The sequence below is a fragment of the Ursus americanus genome, chromosome 10, assembly GCF_024610735.1.
Source record: "Ursus americanus isolate L20-20 chromosome 10, mUrsAme1.1.p, whole genome shotgun sequence".
Lineage (NCBI taxonomy): Eukaryota > Metazoa > Chordata > Mammalia > Carnivora > Ursidae > Ursus > Ursus americanus.
Window position 1 is genome coordinate 10,125,857 of NC_142136.1, and position 16,699 is coordinate 10,142,555.

Below are 16,699 nucleotides of genomic sequence, written 5' to 3' on the forward strand. Positions count from 1 at the left end.
TGCTCTGGGAACCCACAGGTAAGGTCTGTAACCAGGAACAGAAAAGTCCAAGAAGTCTTCTTCAAGGAGGCAGTTACTAAAGAACAGTTGTTAGGTAGCCACATGGGGGAACAAAATGTCCCAGGTTCGGGGACAGCATATGCAAAAGGTCTAAGGTGAGCCATTCTTGTTCCAGAACTTAAAGGAGAAAAAAAGGTCAATGTGAGAGGAGGACATAAGACCAAGGAAGTTTTAAGTTGGATGAAAGTGTGATTGTGTTTAAATGCTGTGGAGCGCGCGAGGAGAGGGCAAGGTTGAAGATGTAGGAGACGTAGAGGACAATAGCAAAATGTTCCTGAAGGGGGCATCCAGAGCACGGGCACAAAGACTGGTCTCAGACAGGTGCTGACCTGGCCTGTGTCTAGGTGGTGTTGTAGGACAGCGAGCCAAACTGAAAGTCACGGTGAGTCTTAATCACTTACCGCCACAGTGCAAGCAACAGGCAGAAATAAACACCGGCCCCCAGCATTCCATGTTCCCCACTGAGCAGCTTTGGGTGAGAGTCAGGTGGGTGAGCATAAATGTGGCAGGAAGAATAGAGAAAGATGCCTCAGTTGAGGCCCCTGGATGATGCACCCTCAGAATAGAAACACCTGGGCTAGGAATATGGCTGTGCGTAAAAGCATGGCAGCCTGCAGTGGGGTGTGCCGAGTTTCTGCCTGCAACTCTGCCCAGAGGCGGCCCTGTACTGACTGTGCACTAAGTCTGGTGTGGGGACAGCGGTCTCCCCCACGAGCCAGCCAGGCAAACGTTCCCCGGTGCCTGTAGTCAGGCCATGGGGATGTGGTTGGCCTGGAGCCAGACTCTTTAACAAGAGGCTCAGCTCTTCCTGCAGGGTTGGGAGGGATCCAGGCAGAGATGGCAGTGATGTCACTAAGCCCACCTTGTCTTAGTCCTCCCCCTCACGGAGGGAATGAAAATTGCAGTGCCACTTTCAAAATGACAAAGACCGCCATTATCACAGTCCATCTCTGAGGCCAGGTGAATTCAACACACGGTATTGAAGACCCATAAAGGGTCAGCCATTGTCCTAGCAACAGGGGACCCTAAAAAGAAAACCATCCTCAGTCCCCTTCTTTATGTACACAGCAGCCTTCTCTTAATTTCAAATCTTATCTTCATCTTTTACCATCTCTGCTAATCTCATGTCACTGATTTTATATCTCTTCCCCAAAACCTCTTTGAGCCAAATGGCCTTTGGAGTTCATAATATTCCAGATATTATAAGGGTGATATCACCCCTTTGTAGATCTGAATTGTTTGAATCAACACCCTATAATCAACACACTAATGCTTCTTTAGCAAACCATCACCCTTTGGACAAGAAAGGATAAATAAGAACAATAAATAAGTCATGGGGCAGATTGGATTTCTGCCACTAAATGAGCTACCGGGAAAAAAAAAGAAAGAAAGCAATATTTCAGGTATTTTCAAGAATTTTTGAATAGTAATGTTGTGAATCAGGGCTGTGGCATGCATAAGAAAGCATTGCAGGTAGTCTGCACTTCTTGTCCTAGAGATCTGATTTCTTATCACTACTCCAGCACTTTGTAGCTGTATGACACTGGCCAAATTATTCTTTAAGCTTTTATTTTTTCACATCTAAAATCTAGGTAAAAATAGTGTTTTCCTCATAGCATTGTGTGCATTGAATCATATACAAAAACAACCCCGCTCTGGGCTTAGAAAGCATTTTTCAAATGTCATATTCTATATAATATATTTGAAGTCGGTATATTAGATTCTGTATGAAAGACCAGGCTGCTTCAGAGCCATCCGACTCAGCCGCTTGGGATTTGCTCTATTTTCCAGCCATAATAGTAATCAAGTAGCATTACGTTTTCAGGTCTCCAATTACTCAATTGTGCCTTTCTGCCTGATTACTTTGACCATCTTAATGAAAGCAGCCCAGCGACTACGGGCCCCCTAATCAGTGATTCTGCAGCTGACAGGGTTGATAGCCTAAATGTGTGAAATGACTAGGAGTAGATTTTTCCTTGCACATGAACATAATTATAAATCCCTGAAAAATAATCACATTTTGCAAGAAATGTTAAAAACATTGCAGCTACAAAAAGTAGTCATTATCATTCCCAGTCACATAAAGCAGCAACCGTTGGTGCTACTTGCCTGATAGGAAATCATCAGAAGAGATGGTCAGAAACACAGGCTGTCAATGCTAGATTTCTGTTAGGACACTCCTCTGTGGGTCTTACCCCCTTCCCTTCTTATAGGACATTGCCTTCATTATCCAGTGGTTGGGTATTGAGGTGGGTTGGTTAATTACGGTATTAGTCAGAGTGTACAGCACATAATTGGTGGGAGCCAGCCTCCAAGATGGCCCGGATCAGTAAAGATGATAGACACAAATGCTGATTCTTCAAGTTCCCATTTTACTTTGGGATGCATCATGTGATCTTTCTTACACATACTTAGAGCTGTGGGATACAGGAGAGTCAACTGTGTGCACACTTGAGAGATGCTGGGAGAATAGCCGCCATGAAGAAAGGAGTCCAGCAGAGGCAGGTCCAGCCTGACTTGGAGAAACAGCCTCAGTCTTTGTGCCCAGGGAAGAATTTTTCTGTGGCTCTTTCTTGAACCAGATCCTGACCCAGCCATCCAGGTGGCATATTCTCCCTATAGACATAGGACTGTATATGAAACCACCGTTTAATTTGACTTGATTGCATCTTGGCCCAGCAACCCGCTGTGAAACCCTCTAAGAGGACCTGACATGGACAAGTGGAAATGGTTTCTCCACCCACATTCCAAGAAGAGAAGTGCAGAGGGCCAAGGAAACAGCAGCGTGGGCACCCTAAGTGCCTGCAAACTACTTGACCTTCTCACGGAGCTCCAGCCACACTGAAAGTCCCCAGCTACTTCCTGAAGCACTTTAAGGTGAAGAGGTCCTAAAGGAGCTTTCACTTGCATTATTCCACACGTTCCCTAATGGGTCTCCCTGCCTCAGTCAGCTGCTCTTCAATCATTCTCCACTTGCAGCAAAAATTAAACTGTCTCATGGCACCCTCCTATTTAAAACATTTCAAGGTCCTCCTTTCCCTCAAGATAACAAACATTTTAATATGGCTTTCAGTGTCTTTTTTTCTCCATCCCCAGTTACCTCTTTGGGCTCATATTTCAGGATTTCCCCCACCGCATCTTTCAAAGGCAGAAAGGGTATCTGTCTTGCTCAGTAAATCCCCTGTGCTTAGCACAACACTTGTTAGTGAGTAGGCTTTCACTGAGGAACAAATAACAATGCTAAACCAAAGCAAATTTCTCCGATCCTGTATCAAGCTCAACATCCCAGATTCTTTCTTCCACTGCTATCCCCTCCTCCAGGAACCACTCTACCCTCCATCTCCCTAACCCTTTATCCTATCTGAAATGTCTGCATAATTCTGTCAGAGTGCTTTGGCAAGAAGTAGCAGAAATCTTGACTCAACTGACTTGAACAAGTGGGAAATTTCTCACAGAATTCGAGATTAGGTAGGTTAGGTAGATTAGGCAGAAAGCCAAGACTCTGAATTGATTTCACTGAAAGGGTCTCAGTTGTGGGTTGAATTATGTGCCCAAAAAGATAAGTTGAAGTACCCCAGCATCACCTTATTTGGAAATAGAGGTGATATCGGGGCATCTGAGTGGCTCAGTTGGTTAAGCATCTGCCTTCAACTCAGGTCATGATCCCAGGGTCCTGGGACTGAGACCTGCATCTCCCTCTCCCTCTGTCCTATCCCTCCCCCCACCTGCCTGTGCTCTCTCTCACTCTCAAATAAATAAATAAAATCTTAAAAGAAGAAGAAGAAGAAGAAGAAGAAGAAGAAGAAGAAGAAGAAGAAGAAGAAGAAGAAATAATAATAGAGGTTATTAAAGTTAAAATGAGGTCATTAGGGTAGGCCCTGACCCAGTATGACCGATAGTTTATGAAGAGAGGAGATTTGTATAGACACAGACACACACAGAAGGGGGACGATATGAAGACACATATGGAGAAGACAGCTGTGTGATTGAGTAGCATCTGCAAACCAGGGACCTCCCAGGACTGCCAGCAATCACCTGAAGCTAGAAGAGGCTGGGAGAATCCTTCAGAGGGAGCGAGGTCTTGCCAACATTTTGACTTCGCACTGCTGAGCTGTGACGTAATAAATTCCCTTGTTTTAAGCAACTCAGTTTTGGTACTTTGTTAAAGCAGTCCAAGCAAACTACTGCAGTTGCTTTCTCCATGTGTTGTCTTCATGTGTTAGCAAAGCAGACGGAACATTTCCAGAATTTTCGATAAAATCTCAAGGAAGAAGTGGGTCATCTCCGTCCAGGGCTCCTTAGGAGCAAGGACACCTTTCCCAGTACCATTTTCTACTTCCCCCAGCAAAATCGTGTCATCACTCATTGGCAGGATTGGGTAACTTGGTCATTCTTAAAGGAATCATTAGCAAGATGACTGGAGTCAACAGGATTGGCTTAGATAAATCATGTGGGAAGGGATGGCTATTGGAGAAACAACCACAAAACCGCTCCAATGGTCAGATGCAGAGTTTGGACAAGATTTCTTTCTCACATCTCTCATCTCCAAAGCTTTTGTATGACCGGTGCATATAGGATGTGTAAATAGACATGTGGTAGGAGATGGGCTGGTGTTTAATTTCTCTCACCGGAAGCATCTGGGCTCCAGCTCTTTGCCCACATAGTATCAGCAGGGGAGCCAACATAGGACCTGGCACAGAGTGGATTCCTGCTCTCTCTCTTTTTATGGCGTTCATCACTTTCTGTTACACACCGTCAACATTTATGCAAGCTTCTGTTGCTTCTGCTGGACCACAAGAACTTGAGGGTGGCAGCTTCTCACTATCTTCTCCCACAGCACTTACCACAATGCCGATGCCATGGGATCCAAAGCATCAGGAAGTAGAGTCAGGGCAGAAACAACCAGTGGAGCCTCAGCAGATGGTCCCATGGGATGGAGAAGAGAAGCTTGAAATTTGTTGATGGGGAAGAAAAAAGGAGGATATATTGGTAGAATTTAATAAAACAAGTTTGTCATCTCAACCAATCACTTCCTCTCCTAAGTTGGACCAAAAGACACTTCACTGCTAAGCAGAAATCCCAAGGAAGATCAAGTCATGCTGTGAGGCAGGGTATCCCCCAGTTCTTGTTTTGTTGGGACTAATAGTTTGTGTTACAAGGAGGACAATTAGATTAGCTCTTCATGATGGAACAGCCTGTACAGGTCATAAGGCCCAGTTGACAGGCAAGAGCCACCAGTCTTTCTTTAATAAAGACAAACACAAATTGCATGTTTCCTGTAGTTGTCTGACAAAAGCTTATGCTTTTAAACATCCACTGTACATCTTCCACCAGCTCAATATCTTTATTCCTTTTAATCTCCCACTAACATAATAATATACAGGCCTCATTTGTTCTCCAGTTCTACAAATGGGGAGTTTCTGATTCGTAAGCAATACATTACCATCTGTAAGAACAGGTACTTGAATTTTAATAGATTATGTATTTCATATGTTTTGGTAATTTGCATTCTGTAAATGCTAATTACTTGCTCTGTTGAATTTTCACTTATAAAATCATGTCCAAAGCAGTTATACAATATAAGCAGTAAACGCTATAAAACATTTAATTACAAATTAATTTCTCTTCCTCTCGCCACCAAAATGGCTTTTAGTTGTATGAAAGAATTACTGAGAAATTGAAAGAAACAACTTGCTCCTTCATTTTTTTTTTCATTTTTTTGCCAGATATATTTAGAGAGTCTGACTATATTTCTGATAAATTCAAGGTATATTTTATCTTCAAAAGTATAGTTATTCGATGTTTATTGATTTTTGTTTTATTCTTTCAAATATTTTTAATTTTTCAAGGAGTATTTCAGACATGCAAAGAGATGTAAAGACGAATAAAGTGTATTCTTCTGTGGGCATACACAGTTCGACAAGCATGTTTGTAGTGGATCTGAAGCCCTGAGCGTCTGTTCCTATCACTCCCTTCTCTTTCCCATGGAGAAACACTTTTCTGAATTTGATGTTTACGTTCTTAGCGCATTCCTTTATGTTTTAGTGCACATAGAAACATGTACTGAAAATCACGTATCTTTTTGCATAATTTAAACCTGCCTTCTATGGTCTCAAACTGTACTGTTTCTTCTACTAAATGCTTTTATTTTGCACAGCAGTATGTTTGTGAGCTTTACTAATGAATACATGTACTGCATTTTATTTATTTTCCTGGTGGTTTAATATGCAACTATATATTGCATTATGTTTATAATGCACTATTCATAGGAACACTTCACAATTTGTTTTCCCATTCTCCTGTGTAGTAGGTGAATTCCCCATGGGTTTGGGCAGGACTTATGAATACAATGGAATTTCACTTCTGTGAATAGGCTGCTAATTAGTTAATTTGGAGTCCATCAGAAAGGAGATTATCTTGGGTGTGCCTGACCCACTCGGAGGGACTGGGCTCTTGCATTTGATGCAAGAGTTTCTGTAGTCTTTGAAGAAGTAAGCTGTCACGTTAAAGGGCCATGCGGCTAGGTCTTGAGGGTAGCAGTTAGGGGCTGTGTGCTTTGAGGAGGCAGGATCCTCAGTCCAGCAACTGTAGGAACTGAATTCTGAGAGCAGTCTGAATGTGGGTTAAAGAAACTCCAAATGAAACCACAGCCCAGCCTGCACCTTGATTTCAACCTCTGAGATCCTGGGCAGGGAACCCAGTTACACTGTACCGACATCTCTAACCTACAGAAACTGCAAATAATAAATGGGTATTATTTTAAGGTACTGATTCTGTGATAATTTATAACACAGAAATACAAAACTAATGCATGCAGTTTTGGATGTTTGTTTCTAACATTTTTGACTCCAAATAGTGCTGCTCTAAACATTGCAAATGAACTTGTACACCTGTGAAATTCTGCACATGTGGATGCTTTGGGGGGATATGTAGGTAAGAATAGAATCACTGAGTCTTAGAATAAAGATAACTCAACTTTATAATAATAATAGAATAATAGAGTCTTAGAATAAAGATAACTCAACTTTAGCAGGTATTGATAATCTTGCATTCCGATATAATTTCCCTAGTGTATCTGCTATCAACAGTACATGAGAATGTTCTCTGCTTCACAACTCAGCAACACTTGGTCTTGTCAGGCTGTGTTTTGCTTTCAACATTTAGCTCTTCATTTAACCTAAATTGATTTTTGTGGTTGCTGTGAGATAGCGAGCAATCTTATTTCATTTCCTCTGGATAACCCATTGTCACAGTACCAGGTTTATTGACTAGTCTGTCCATTCCCCATGGTTCTTCTGTGCTGGCTGTGTCAGAATAGGATTCCATATGTGTGTGTCCAGGTCAAGACACACAAACTCCTTTTTCATCTTCTTTTGCCATGAAAAAAAATTTTTTGGTCCATCTCTGATGAAACCCAATGAATATCCAGCCTTACTCAAGCGTCGCGGTTAGCAGCCTCCAGCTTCCAAGGGTCTGTGACTTTGCCCCTTGTTCCTGACAGTGTATGAAAAACCAAAGGCTAGCACAGACCATAAATCCCCTGATGGCCTTTTTTTGACCCAAGCTTCTTATTAGCTTTTGGTCCCAGGGTTTCCATTATTTCCTTGGGATCTTAACTAGGCCTTTAAAAGGATGTTTGTTGCATTTTAACCAGAATTGGGGGGGGGGTTATCAGTGTTTTCCCATATATGATCAGACACTGAGGTTCACTAATATAGTTTTGAGAATTAAAAAACATATTCTATTGGTTATCTTTCAGATTGGTAGATTTTTTTTCCCTAGAGACACAACCTGAGACCAGGCCATCCCGACATCTGCCTTGCCATCTGCAGGCTCATATTTGTTTGCATTTATAGATATTGTCCCCTCTTGATTCTCATAACCTCATGTTGGTGCCCCGTTCATTGCTACACCATTGAAATCCATTGGCCACAAAATATCAGATACATCCATCCACAATGATAGGCTAAATAAATTGCGTATGTGTTTTGTTGCTGTTTATAATTCAGCCCACATTCTCTGTGTGACAGACCTGTGCAGTGTCCACACATGAACAAACATACTAACTGCCCTCTTGTAACATAGTCAAGAGCGTAAGGAAGAAGTCAGCTTATCCCATAGTAGGCACATAAGCCAGAAGGTGAAATATGCTATCAAAGATGTTCTGGAGAGTATTTTAAAATTCTGGTAAGCACTGAGCTTCCAAATATCACCTCGTTTTATTAAGAGGAAGGGTTTGCTTCCAGGGATGGAGGTCTGAAAAGCTATATGAAGAGTGGTCTTTAGGGGTGCATATGGTTTCAACAGATAAGAATTTGGGTAATGGCATTAGATGAGAGTATCCCTTATCAGGAAGACAGAATGAGTAAATCAGAGACATGGAGAATCACAGGGCCTGGAGGGACAGATGTGAAAGGAACTGCAGTGTTCGTCTGGAGCCAGACAATAGGGTGTTTTCAGAGGTTGGGATTGTGACACAGGGGAGCTGTTGAAGATTTCACTCTCTCTTTCTTATTTTCTTTATGGAGAATAAAAGAAGAGCTATTTTAAGGAAGGCTACACTGGAAGAAATATTACTTCTCTGAGGAGGTATTTTCACTGAACAAAATTCATTTTTATTGACCAAAGACAAAAATTTATAATTGAGGAGTTTGCAGCAGGAAGGGAGGTTATTTTTTGTTTTTTTCTGTGTGGCCATTACTGTGTCAAATCTTCTATAATCTCTTAAATGTGGTCCCATCTAAGGCTTACGGCCAAATTCATCCATGTCTGGACCTGACTCTGTAATAGAAACTAGTACCTTGCTTTAAATTTTAAAGCATAGCTTTAAAAGTGATCTAACTTAGTGTAACAATCTCCCCCCCCAAAAAAAGCAGTAAAGTTAACTTTATTTTCTTTCCACTATAACATCAGAGGGGTTGGGTGGGGTTTTTTTATTTGGTTTTAGTTGGTTTTGTTTTGTTTCGCTTTGTTTTGTTTTGATTTGATTTGCTTTTTTTGCTCCTAGTTGACTTTCTTTCCATGGTGATTCATCAGTGGCATAGTTATAAAATAATATCCAGTGCACTTCCTTTTAAAGGGCAATTTTAACACAGCATGAATCACACAGAGACGGCTGTCTTTTCCGTTGCGTGTTGACATCATTGGTCCACTGAACTGCACTTATCAGAATTATTCCTTGAATAAATCATCTTTATATTCCGACCCTGAATCCCAGACGGGCCCTTTTTTGGGGAGGACCTTTTTTGTACCTCATCATATTTTGGTTTTCTACCAATCTTCTCATTTGCAATTTTCCAACTACTAATTGCCATATGACATTAATATTATTTTAATAATCTACTCCATTCCACCAACTTCAGAAATAAATGGGAGTCATTAATGAGGAATATTTGCCTCAGTTAAGATGAACTTCTGTAAGGTTATTTTCTGATGAAAAGGTGACTATATTATTAAATATTTTGTTGAGTCTTGCCTATAAAAAAAATAGTCTGTGATTAGATATTTCAACTGTCCTCTCATGACTACTTACAATTCCCCATCATTAAAAATAGACTAGTAGTTATGTATTTTAGAGGATGTGCTGGAATGTAACAGGCAGTCAACAAGTAGTATAGTTAGGATTGTTCTTAAATGTCATGAAAACCCAATTTCTTAGCACGACACACTAAATACCTAGCAGTAATCACAGCCCAACATACAAGGTTGCTTTAGTAAATGATTGGGGCATTAACTGAACACTAAGTAATCAGTTTTCTGTATTGCACTGAAAGTTTAAAAATAGGCCCCCTTTATTTTATGACTCCCTTGATTGATTTTAGTAGGTATAATTGATTTTACTGCTTTCATGTTTTAACCTCCATAGTGGTTTTATAAGTGATTAATCTACTACCTTTATTGTATGTTTGCATTTACCTGTGAGGTTTTTTTTTCCTTTCATAATTTTCTTACTTCTAGTTATAGCCTTTTCTTTCCACTCAAAGAATTTGCTTTAAAGTTTCTTGTAAAGTTGGTTTAGTAGTGATGAAATCTTTAACTTTTGTTTGTCTGAGAAACTCTATCTCTCCTTTATTCTGAATTATAACCTTACCAGTATAGTATTACTTGTTGCAAGTTTCTTCCTTTCTGCACTTTTGAATATATCATGTCTCTTCTTGACTGCAAAGTTTCTGCTGTAAAAACAGCTGATAGCCTAATGGGGTTCCCCTTGTGTGTAACTGTTTCCTCTGACTGCTTTTAAAATTCTCTTTTTATCACTACTTTTTGCCATTTTAATTATTATATGTCTTATTGTGGGCCTTTTTGGATTAATCTTGTTAGAAACTCTCTGTGCTTCCTGGATCTAGATGTCTATTTCCTTCCCCAGATTAGGGAAAATTTCAGCAATTCTTTCTTCAAAGATTTCTGCCCCCTTCTCCTACTCTTCTTCTGAAATCTCAGTAATGTAAATGTTATTATGCTTGATGATGTCACTGAGTTCCCTAAGTCTGTTCTCATTTTTTATTCTTTTTTCTCTTTGCTTTTCCATTTTGTTACTTCTCATTACCCTGTCTTCCAGATTGCTGATCTGTTCTTCCACATCCTCTAATCTGCTGTTGGTTCCCTCTAGTATATTTTTTATTTGTTATTGAGTTCTTCATTTCTGGTTAATGTTTTAATATTTTCTATCTTTTTGTGGAAGGTCTCACTGAGGCCTTCCATTCTTTTCTCAAGTCCAGTGAATATCTTTATGATCATTACTTTGAATTCTTAATTAGACATATTTTTATCTCTGTTCTTTTAGCTCTTTTGCTGTGATTTTGTCCTGATCTTTCATCTAGAACATATTCCTCTATCTCCTCACTTTGTCTGACTTTCTGTGTTTGTTTCTATGTATTTAGAATGTCATCTACATCTCCTGATCTTGAAAGTAGTAGCCCCAATTGCAGTTTTGAATATTCTACTTAGTTGATCCTTGTAACTCTCCAGAAAAATGCAAAAAGTAATATATATATATATATATATATATATAAAACAGGAAGAGAAAACCAACTGCCAATATCTGAAATCACTTATTATTAACTATTCCGTATATGGGATTAAACTCTTGACCACTTAATGTAATGCATAGATTCATTCTTTCTTACTGCCCACCCCTTGGGTATAACACCTAGAGTGTCAGTGAACCATGAGCCGAGCTGCTCCAGACAGAGGACTGTCTCCAGCCTTCTTGAACATCTTCTCTATAAATCAATTTTTAAAAAACCTTAATTTTCAGGAAACATGATGGGATAAAATTTATGTGTGTACATGAGTGAGCTGAGTACTTTTATGTGCAGACTGGGGGCTGAGAGGGTGAGGGCAGCTGTACTAGGCAAATGCAAGTGGACAGCTTACATCCTGTTATCCTGTATTATGCAATACAAAAAGGGAAAAGTAGTACAGGCCAGGCAGGGACTAGACATAGAAAGAATCCTGGTAGCTAGTTCAGGTTTAGGTCTGTAGTCCTGCTTCCATTGTTTTTGTTGTTATTTCAGTTTTCCACATGCATTTAATTCAATTCAGAATCCCAGAAAAAAAGGCAGTGGGTGAAGGACAAAAATCCTGCTTCAAACCAACAGAGACATACTGGATACATTTCTGTAAGAAAAACTAGAAATTCGATGTTAAAGTACGCATATTAATATGAATGACAAAAAAAATTCTGCTAACAATGTGGACAATACCACATATTCTTTTTCTTTGGATAAACCACATCTTTCAGGCTGAGTGAAAAACAGTAAAACCAATGGGGCTTATGAAAAGCCATGGCAAAATAAAAGAAAGGGGACACTGTCTTGGAGTGTAAGGAAGAATGTGTTTCTGCACTATCTAACTATATAAAAATTATTAAAGTAGTCTTAAAATTGCTGTCATTTTGGGGCACCTGGGTGGCACAGCGGTTGAGCGTCTGCCTTCGGCTCAGGGCGTGATCCCGGCGTTCTGGGATCGAGCCCCACATCAGGCTCCTCCACTATGAGCCTGCTTCTTCCTCTCCCACTCCCCCTGCTTGTGTTCCCTCTCTCACTGGCTGTCTCTATCTCTGTCAAATAAATAAATAAAATCTTTAACGAGACATGCAAAGAAATGTTTATTATATTTTGCCCTATTCCAAAAAGAATATAATGTGTCCAATAAGGATATAGCCAGGTCAAATAAATTTAAGCTGCATTTAAGAGAATTAATCTAAAGGGAAAACAAAATTGAAATTACAATGAACACAAAAACGAAACCCAAAACACGAAAGTGAACCATGAGGACACCGTGTTTGCTGGAGTTGAGGCACAGTGTGACTCCAGTTTTTCTATCAAATACAGACTTAGGTAGATGAAAATGATAATAAGCTAAAAACAAACTACTTTGTAAAGAAGCATAATTATTCCTGATTAAGTCAAGAAGACATTTCCCCAGGGGTCATTATTGCTGATTGTAATAATTACTGTATATGAAACTTTTTACATGCAAGGCCCTTACAACAAGTTTTCATAGAGAGAGAGAAGTGCACATATACACACATAGATATCCGCATATATCAAATGTAATCCCCCCAAAAAACCTATTAAGGAAGTATTTTTCCCCCACATTATAGATGTTATTTAAAAAAGAAAAAGTAGTGAGAACATCATCAAAATTGGTGAGAACCAATAAGAAAATGTACAAGGCTACAATAATAAAGACTGTGATTTAGGGTTAACATGTAGATAAAGGGGCAAACGTGCATTAAAAAGACATTTGGTAACGAAAGGATCAAAATGAGTGATTACAAGACTAACTATTATCAAACAAGCCATATTGGGGATATCAGAGTCTCCCCGTACTCTGTATCAAAATACCTTCCAGATGAATTAGAGCAAGGACATTTGAAGTGTGAAACGGTAAAAAAAACAAAGAGAAAATATCATCTTTCATCTTGGGTGGTCAAGAACTTTCTAGGCCTAAAAGAAGAACAAATTTGACTTTTCAAAAAGTCCAAAGTAACCGCCATAAATAATTTTTAAGAACAGAGGAAAACATGAAGATACAACCTTAATTTATAATGCATGTCAGAAAGAAAGTGTTGAATGGACAAGATCTGTTTGTTGTTTTTATTTTTGGCTAATGGTGATGTGCACTGCTGGCAGAAAGCCCTCTCACACATTGCACAGGGCAATGAACATTTGTGTAACTCTTCTGGGAATCCGTTTTTCATTATAGATGAAGACACCAAAAGGCATTTTTTCTCTTTGATCTAGTGATTGCATTTCTAGAAATCTACTCCAAGAAAATAACCAGAGATGCACACAAAGATTGATCTTCAAAAAAATGCTCTTTGTAGCATTCTTTACCATTGTGAAAATTTTGAGACAACTTTAATGTCCAACCACCATGAAATGTCTAAATAAATTTTAAATGTGGTGGCATGTCATATAGTTATCAAAACTATATTTTTACAGCCTAACTTACGAGGTAAGCCATGTGTGACACTCGTGGGGATGATAAAATATGAAGCAAAAAAAGTGCAATAACATCTATGTTTGTGACTGAATTCAGTCTTGTTTCAAAGACATATAAATGCCCCCCCCAAATATAATGTGTCCCTTTATATATCTACTCTTACGAGAGACATAAAAGTTGTGCAAGACTAATTTTAGTTACATAATAAGACTAGTTTTAGTTCATGACTTGTAAAATCAGCTTTGTTAAAGTCAAATGATTTCAATTAAACATTTATTTGTAAACCTCTATCAAATCTATTTTTCAAGGTATTAGAGTGCTAAAGAAGCAATATCAGAATAGAGCAAGGCTTTGAAATCTATGTTTGTGATAGAAAAGAGCACACAATATAATTTGCAGTAAAGCTCATTATTTGTGAACTTAGTGAAGAAAAATGAGAATCAAAGCCCATTCAAAGAGAGCAAACAATGGCAAACTCCATTTCTAAAGGGTCGGGTTTTTTTTTTTTTAATGCAAAACTATAAGCTTTTTCTGACTGTAGTTGCTTTCTATCTGAAGCCACATAAAAAAACCTTGCTCTTGAGCGTTGTTATTCAAACCAATGGTAAGAAAACCCTGAAATTTCCTGTGTAGACTCCATGGTACTTTCCTTACAGAAGTTTTCTTGATAAATTCTCCGCTTATTTAACAACAGAACACACATCTGCACTTTTAGGAGCCCTGTTTCATTTGGATATGTTACTAAGTCTTTATTGCACCAAAAGTAAAATGCCAACTTTCATCTGCGATTTTATAGCACATATTTGCCAATGAAACCATCATTTACATCATGAAAATTTAATATGACTGACATTAGCAAAATCACTAATTAAGAAATAGGGCATAAATACTCCCAGAAACTTGACAGTCTGTTCTATGAAGAAAATTAATTCAGAAGTTTCCTATTTGCATAAACCTCCAGGTCTCATTTTCACAGCTGTTTGTTCTGTCAGCTAGATGGTTGCATTTCAAAATTATTTTAACATAATCGGTGGGAAGTATACCTTTCAACTAAAAATATCATGCTCTGCAAGAAAGATTGTTAGGGGAAGAATTTAAGTTCATTCAGTTCATCTTGATATTTTTTTCCTTAAGATAAATGTTTCTAATCCAGGAACTTTAACATTTGAGTCATAAATGATTAATATATTTTTATTATTAAAAGAAATTAAAATTCCGTGATTTTAGATTCTCATGGGAATGAAAACGTTATGTTCTTTCCATGTGGAAAAATGTTAGTGAGTGGAGCTTATTTTAGCAAAGATTAGAAGATACTGGAGATATCTATTTTTCCTCAGTCAGTTGAGCATAATATGGAGTTTTAGACATGTACCCAGTGCTGTGTAAGACAAAGAAGGTAACCGTTTTAAATATTACAAAATTGATAAAATTTACAGTAATTTTCAGTAATTTAGATCATGAAAGGAAATCAGCAGTTATTAGATCTTAAGATGCCTTGTACCTGCAGTGTTCAAAAGGAATTTGAAGGCAACAGATCCCAGCCTAGAGACGCGGGGCCACCGTTCGCTCCCTGCGGCCTCGGTTAATCGTGAAGGCCCGTGGGCGCTGCCGTCCGGGCCGTGATCGTTCACGGGGCTGTTGCTCGTGTTGCTCTACGTAATGGACGGTTAACTGCTTCGGGAGCTGTACAGCGCCATGTAAATGCTAGTCATGGCTCAGTGTCTCTCCTCATGTCATTGTAATCTTACCCTGAAAGAAATCCCAGGAGACTACAGATCCATGATTTTGTCTGCGTTGTCGGTTACGGTGTTATACGTAGAAGTGAACCCAAGCCTGGCCGTTTAAAAGAAAAGCGCGGTTTGGATACACCTACAGACACTTTCAGGACTAGAAAAAGATTCACTGGCTTTTGCAAATGAGTTTCTGCCATCTCTCCTTTTACTCTTGAAATGATATTTAAGTGTAGGCTCTACTTAAAGTAATTTGCCGCTGGAGTAGGCATAACGTTCTGATGTCTGCTTTGCTTCTAATTACATTCAAGCTCATTTTGACATTTAAGGCCAATTACTTTAGTCTTGATTCACGACAGCTTTTCCGTAGTGGTCTAAAATTTGACCAATAAACTGACTTCTCCCCACCTCTCTTTTTACTTGTTTAAATGGAATGATTGGCAACAAGCACATTTTAGGAATTATAGAAGTGAAATAAATAATGTGGGTTCATTTTGGAAAAAGCAAAGAACTGCTTGGTCTTTTTTGTCACTATAAAAGGCAGTCGCAGAATTAATTAAAACCTCCAGAGTTTCAACTTTCATTTCTTTCTCAATGACAAGGAATGAGGCACAGTCATTTTATAAAGATTAATATTTTAAATATTTCACTTCTACTAACAACAAAAGTAATTGGTTTCAACAGATCTCAAATTCCAAAAGAGTTCATCTAGAGAGAGAGACCGACATGACTCCAAAACCTTTACCATTTAAAGGTCACTGGTAACTGTACTCTCCAGAAAGGGCCCTGCAACAAAATCCAGTCAGTGTTTCATTGTGTTTTCAGGTCTCAGTGTATGTGATAACTTCAAGCACAGATCCTATTTTACAGAGCTGTCTATTATCAGTCCATTTGCTAGCACCGTGATTTTTACTGTTTATTCAATACTCGAATGAATTAATAGCACCAAACGGGAATTTATTAGCTTCTATTAGTAACAAAACTGTAATTTATAGGTAGCCTTTTTCTGTAATTTATAGGTAAAATATAGTCTGGGAAGATGGACTGGAAAATGTATTGTATGAAAACAAAGTTTTTGAATTGACGGCCAGTACCACTTAATAGATCATAAAATAGACCCACTGACAGCTATCGAGGACATGTAGGGAATCATTTAGTTCAAAGATAAAATGATGCCATCCAAAAGAGTCACAGTTTCAACATCGTGTGTCTCAGAGGAAATATCTTCTTAAAAATATAGTTTATCCAATATAATTTTGAACCTTATAAAAATGGAATCACACTGTATATGACATAAAGAATTTTAAGTCATAGAGACTGTATAAGAATTCTGAAATTTGAACAAGGGTTATTAAAGTTGTTTTTCCTTGAGAGAGATTTTTTTAAATTTTTATTTAAAAATGTTGCTTGTATGGTGATTTCATGTTTATAAAGTCCTCACACACACTCTGTTTATT

At 38.6% G+C, this 16,699-nt stretch overlaps 1 protein-coding gene across 3 annotated transcripts in view; it reads left to right on the top strand.

Moving 5' to 3' along the window:
- The window catches only part of NALCN (sodium leak channel, non-selective), a 307,920-nt gene that overhangs the window by 152,389 nt on the left and 138,832 nt on the right, over positions 1-16,699 (top strand). The window lies entirely within an intron of this gene.